General features: G+C 36.3%; 1 non-coding gene across 1 annotated transcript; it reads right to left on the reverse strand.

Moving 5' to 3' along the window:
• Positions 1-509: 509 nt before the first annotated feature.
• LOC128568279 (small nucleolar RNA SNORA42/SNORA80 family) lies at positions 510-640 on the reverse strand. Its single transcript, XR_008375093.1, has one exon. It is a non-coding gene; the product is annotated as a small nucleolar RNA SNORA42/SNORA80 family (small nucleolar RNA).
• Between the last annotated feature and the right edge of the window lie 6,528 nt (positions 641-7,168).

Below are 7,168 nucleotides of genomic sequence, written 5' to 3' on the forward strand. Positions count from 1 at the left end.
CATACAGTAGGAGTTTCTAAGGCAATTCTACAGTATAATGGTACTATCTCAGAATTGTAGAGACCACCCAATTAAAATTAAAATGATTTTTAAAAGTTCACATTTACAAGGTGTAATAATGAAGCCCATGATCTTATCCTAGAAATAGCACTGTATGCCTCATTGCGAATATCACTATGGGCGCCTTTGAAGAGTTTCCCTTAAGAAGCTATGAACGGATCCCAGCACCCAGTCTTCCCTTCAAAACAAATTTGGAACTCTCTTTTTGGAATGGCCATCAGAACTATCATCATATTACCTTTGATGTCCTGAATGTCATCAAATGTCTTTCTTTCACTATTTCCTTTATCTTCTGGTAAAGAAAAAAGTCCTTGAGAGCCAGATCAGGTGAGTAGGGAGGTGGTTCCAATACAGTTGTTTGTTTCCTGGCTAAAAACTTCCTCAAAGACAGTGTTGTGAGAGCAGGTGCATGGTCGCGAAGCAAGAGCCACATCTTTTTTTTTTTTTTCCACTGTACGGCCCACTTCAGTGCCAGTAGCCTATGGGTAGAGGCCTGGCTATGGTTCCGGGCCAGTTTGCTCTGGCATGGGGCACTATGACAGGCCCAGAGGTACAGGCCTATCAGAAATCAAACCCATGCGTGCCACATCTTTCTTATGCTGAGATTTTCAGTTAAGATTTTCCTGTTTCTCTATTGATGTTTACTTGCTCTGCTGTACTTCTCACAGTCAGCTAATGATCATCACACACAGTTGGATGATTTTTTGCAATGTTTTCATCAGTTTTGCTCATTCCTGGCCACCCTGACCTCTCTTCATGAGTGGTGCTTTCTCTCTTCTCAGAAAAATATTTAATTCATTTGTAAACTACCATTCTCTTCATGGCATTATCCCCCCAAAGTTGAACAGATCCCTGATTTCACTTCCACTCTCTCCAAAGTTTAACAAGAAGTTTACAAATTTTTGTTCTTATTCAAGATCTGACATTCTCACAAAGATCTGACATGCACACAAAAATACACAGCAATAATGAATACCACTCAGCAACACCCCACGCGGTGACGTGAATCCAGCTGATATACCAAGGTTATGAAATCTTACTGTTGCTTGTATAGTGCTGCCAACATAAACGCATGGTGGGAAGTTCATAAACTTAACTGTCAGACCTTCATATTCTTAGTAAAGTGTCTCAAGAATGGAAGAAAAAGTACCCAATGTACTCACCCTTATTATGAAACTAATGTAGGACCTTCACATGAAAGCTATAACCCAGTTACAACCTAAGAATAGGGAGAAGGTGGAAAGGGAGGGGGGGGTAGGTGAAGGGAGAGGGATTAATGGGATTACACCTGCGGTGCATCTTACAAGGGTATATGTGAATCCTAGTAAATGTGGAATGTAATGGTCTCAGCAAAATAACTAAGAAAATACTATGAAAGCTATGTTAACTAGTGTGATGAAAATGTGTCAAACAATCTATGAACCAAGTGTATGGTGCCCCATGATCATATTAATGTACACAGCTATGACTTAATAAAAATAAAAAAAAAGGAAATAAAAAAAAAGAACTCTGAGAGTTTGAGATAATATCCTACCTATAAGATAAAGAGTCCGCCTACCATAGATTCCTGAATGCTGGAAGAAGATATGAGATTACTGGGTGAGAGAAAAAGGACTTAATTATTCACGGCACAACATGCAATATAAGCTTCATGTTTGTGTTGGTTATGCTCTCCCACAGACCTCAAGGGGACCATAAAGAGATGGTCCCAGGCCAGTGCTATGCATGCAGTATGTTTGTGTCACAGCTGAGAAAACTCAGGGGGTTACAAGCAAACCTAGCTAACCTTTGCCTAGAGGGAGATCTCACTTTGTTTCCTTATCTTTGTTATACCTGGTCAGCAAACAAATCTGCCCTTTGCCCAGGAAAGTGACACTATTTCTATCTTCCAAAGCTGTTTGTCATGTTTGAAAAGAGCATCTTTCAAAGACATTTTTGAAAAGATAGTTCAGAATAAAAGCTATCAGTAACTCTGTTCACAAGACATGAATATACACAAAAGGGAGACATGGTCAATTCTCTTCCAATGATACATTATTTCCTATAATCCATATATCTCATTTGACCCTTAGACAAATTCTGTAAGATTAATATGACAGTTCTTATATATTCTCCATTTTACAGGTTTTTCTACATATAAAATAATTCTGTTAGCTAAATAAGACTAATAGCTGAAAATTGTTTAGTTGATGAAATCTAATACATAGGGGTTTGAGAAAAATCTCAAATACACAAATTAATATTTAACAGGATTATTTCTTATAAAAGAAAGTGCTAATATAAAAATGATCTTTTCTTCAATAGTATTTTATAGTCCTCATTTATTTATTAGTAGCTACTTAATCAGTGTAAAAAAGTTAAATACAAGGGTAGATGCTGGCAATCATTGGCAATCAAAAAAGGGCTACAAATAAAAATAATACACTTTCTAATTTATAATTTAATAGAAAGATATGATCTGAGTTGATATGTTATTTATGAGTATACTATTATGTTAAGCAATGTAAATAGTATCAGAAGCCCACTATCTGCATAATATATTATATCCCCAATTTCTTAGGTATGTAAATTCTAGGTGCACTCAACTGGAGGCCAAGGCATCTTTTAATATTTAGAAGAATTTACATCCTAATGAATGTAGTTTACTTCTGGAATTTCAAAGTAATTTTCTTACTACCACTAAACTCCTTAATTTTGACAAGGAAAGTTTGATTTGAACCACTTTGATGAATAAAATTAAGCCATAGAAAGTTTGTCTAATATTAATGCTCGAAGAAGAGATATCAGTATGTGTGTTACATAGAGAGGTGTGAGGCTGGTGGGGTAAAAAGGCTCATGTTTTTATTGCAAGTCTGAAATGATTATTTACTTAGTGGTATTCTTTGGACCTGTGGCTATTTTAACACCAAATGAGATTACTATTTTTCCTTTTAGGGAACCTTTCCATTATTATTAATGACTGACACAAACTGAAAAATGGCCACAACTGTACAACATCCAAGATACGTTTGCAGTAAATTCTGTATGATTTTGCCTCATCCATCAATGGAATTCGTTGTCTTAAACGCACATGATCATTCAACACACAGCATCTTTTCAGCAGTTGACAAGCTACCCTTGCTCAGTTTGACGTTCAAACCTTGTCCTTCAGCAAAGTGAAATGAGAGGAATGCTCTTATCAAAAGTCAAAATCTAGATACGTTGAATGGTCAAGTGTTTAAAGATAAAGCTGCTAAACATTTTGTTCCTTTTTTTACTCTTCTAACCCTGGCGAGTGGAAAGAGTCTTTCTGAGACAGGACTCCTTTTTATATACATTTCATAATTCTTTGTTCTCCTACACATAAGCTCTGACTAATAACAATAAGGTCAGGTGAACAAATTTATACAGGTTTCTAATCAATGAGTGATTATTAATTTGGAGTCTACGTGAGTGACTAGAGTGGGGTCCTCAAACTGCGGCCCATGGGCCACATGAGGCGGTGTGATTATATTTGTTCCTGTTTTGTCTTTTTACTTCAAAATAAGATGTGCAGTGTGCATACGAATTTGTTCATAGTTTTTTTTTTTTTAAACTATAGTCCGGCCCTCTAACGGTTTGAGGGACAGTGAATGGGCCCCCTGTTTAAAAAGTTTGAGGACCCCTGGTAGACCTTCAAACCTTAGTCTGCTTCCACCAGCTTCCAGGCCAGAGACTTGTGTTACACAACAAACAAGAATTCAGTATAGAATGAACTTAATTTAACTCAATGTCATCTTTATTATTAATTATTTTTCTAGTGTTTGTTCACACTAACATCTGTAATTATTACGTCATGGTAGCAAAAATGATAAGCAAAATATTTTTCTCATAGGCAGTCATATTTCAGGTCAGTCCTAATAAAAACTTATAATCTAACATTTTGGCTAAATATTATCTTTACTGGAGAGGTGAAGTACTGTTGTAGATAAAATAAAAATAGCCACTTAAATTTGAATTCTAGGTACACAATGCATAGGTATTATTTTAGCGTAGTTATGCCCTAAATATGACATGGGCTTTATACTAAAATAATTATTAGTTATTTATGTGAAACTCAAATTTAACTGGAGGAATCTGTATTTTATTATTTTTCCTCTAAAACCGGAAATGAGGGAGTGAGGGAAAACCCATGTTTGAACGCAGGAAGACTTTTACTAAAGTCTCAAATAGAAAAGCTGAGTGTATACTTGTTAAGTTAGTTCCTATGGTAAGGTTTTCTCTATACGCTTCAAGTTTACAAACAAGGAGGAAGTAATTGCCTAAGGCAAAAAACAAAAACAGAAACATTTGCTCTCACCACAGTCCTGGCTCATTTACGGAGTATTTCCTTTTTCTGAAGAACTGAAAATTCACTCGGAGATTGATTATTTTTCTCCATTTATCATGCAGCCACTAGATGGCAGTAGCATCCCACTTTCCCCCACCCCCAACCCCAGCATCCCGGAGCCAATTTTCTGTACCTTTTCTGTCCTCTTTCCTCTTTGCAGGTTTCAGCTTGTCACTTTTCTTCTCCCTCTTTGTTTTCTATTTTTACTTTTATTCAAATGCCAGGGAAACCAGCTGGTTGAAGAAGTCATGCAGTGCTCCACACGTTTATCACAGGGTGTGCTATGACTGAAAAGCCTAACTGATTTTCTAGGCTGCTGGAGCTGGATATCAGGCACCAGGGCGAAAGGACACTTGCGCTGGAAGCTGCGGCTGGGCCGATGAGGACAGAGTCCGATCGTGCTTTGCTAAGCCCTGGACACAAATCGGATCCTGCTACGCATGGGAATTGCTCTAGGCCACGGCCAGGTGCAAATAGGTGGCCCGAGCGGCTCAAGGGAGATGTCCCAAAGTTGGAGCTGGATTTTCAGTGACTGTAATGTGTTCTTTTTCAGTACATGAATTTTATTTTTACAGAAAAAAAACCCCTCCACATTGAATTGCAAAACTATACATACAGAGGAGTCAGGAATTGATCTTGAATTTGTGTTATAGAACGAGTGCTCCTTAGAGGTATTTTTTAAGTTTCTCAGTGAAAGAAGAACTTTTACATTTTGTTAAAGTCTAACAAAATAGAGTCTCTAAAATCCTTGATCCAAGGAGAAGAGTGGAGAATACTGTGAAGAAAATGGGTTAAATGAACTTGAGGAATGAGTTCTGTTCTCATTCCTACCAGGGGCACTGTTACTCATACGGTAGAGGCACTCACCATTCCCTTTCATCTCCCACCCTGTTCTCCTGTGCTGTCCCCAGCCACTGTGTGCCCAGGGATAGTTATGTAAGGAGATGTCTGCACAGAAGCCTTCACTATTGATTCTGACTGTTACCCTCTTGTCAGAATTCATACTTTAGCTTTGTCCAGGAACATCTCTTTCATTTGAACATTTCAAAGCAGATTGCAAACATAGTTAGGATTCTATTTGCATCTTTCATCATTCTTCATTGTCAACTTAAAGCTGGATATTTCTCTTCATCTTTTTTCTCTTGTTTAGTGGAGAAAAATCAAGCTCAATACTTCTCTAATATAAATTGGATACTGTATATAGCCCCTGATTTCTTTTTTGAGCTTTGGAAACAATAACTTTGGCCAATTTTTTTTTAATAAGCAGAATGGATTTTATCTTTGCCACTATTGAAAACCAACTGCTTAGCAATGACTAGGACTGACTAAGGAGGAGCATCGAGCAACATACTCTGGTATCTAACTCTGGTGACCTTACCCTTCCTCCTTCACTTTAGCTCTGTTTTCAACTCTTCCTGGAGGTGGGGCAGGGACATTTATTCAAGCCAGTCTTGTTATAATAAGAATGTTCAACCCACTGGATAGCTCCTGAATCTAGGAATATGTCAATTGTCTGGTTCTTCTGGCCTTGGAACATATTTTTAAAAATAATTCTGCATGTAAAATTCTACTTTGCAATTAGCTGTAAATTATTTACTCTATCCTGTACTGGTAATCATATGCAAATAATTTTCCTTAAAGGAGGCTTTTATACCATGCATCAAGAGATTGACAAATGAACACAAATTCCATTTCAATAACATTTTCAACTGATGGATGAATATTTTGGCATGATCATTCTTTTATATATTCATAATTCATTCACCCATTCATTCATATATATTTATTTATTTGACGAGTATTTATCTTTTATGTGACAGGCACTGTGCTAAAGGTTTGGGAAACAAAACAAAAATATCAGAATGAAAAACAAAAAATTGCCCAAAGTAAAAAAACAAAAAAAAATCCCCATCAAAATGGATATTTACTCAGCCTTCCTGAGATTTATAGTACATTTGATGGTGTACTTTAACAGGGGGTAGTATATGAACCTAGTGATTTTACAATCAGAGGCAGTGTAATGTAGTAGAAAGAAGGAAATAGACCAACAATTAATGAGTACCTCCTGTTAAATGTATTCATTATCGCATTTCCCACTTTTCATTCTAGTATGCCATGTTATAAATGCATAGGTACAAACATATTTACCATTTTTAAATAATTACTTATGAAATTTACCTGGTAGGAAAATGTCAACATATCTCATAATTATAAAACCTTTCCATATACTTATTCAACAACAGGCAGTTATTGAAAGACTATTCAGGCCAGATGTGTTGTAGATACATTGGGTAGAGAAGAACATGAGATAGACAATGTCCCTCCTCTGGGGGAGATTATATTTGAGTGGTTATAACAATCATAAATTGTAACTATAAATTTCACTACATTAGTATTTATCGCTAGTGAAGAAGAGAGATTCTTTCTTCTGAGAATAAGGAATTCTTATATCTATATTCCGTAAGTTAGTAAGACCTACTCTGCAATACTGGAGAGTCAGCACACAGAGAAAATGGAGACAGAAATCTCTGCCTACACACAGGTGTCCAAAGGAAGTGCAGATTATAGTTCTTGCATCTAAGACAAAAATCTGTCTTCCCTACTCCTACCCATCTTATAATAAGCTCAATAGCAAAAGAGAAGACAAAACTTACATAAATAAGCATACGTTTTCCTACCCCCTTCTCCAAGTATTGAAAAATATTTGTAGAAATGTTTTGGGTAAAAATAATAATTATTTTGATTTTTGACATAATATTT

This window comes from Nycticebus coucang, chromosome 16 (assembly GCF_027406575.1).
Source record: "Nycticebus coucang isolate mNycCou1 chromosome 16, mNycCou1.pri, whole genome shotgun sequence".
In the NCBI taxonomy this organism is placed as follows: Eukaryota; Metazoa; Chordata; class Mammalia; order Primates; family Lorisidae; genus Nycticebus; species Nycticebus coucang.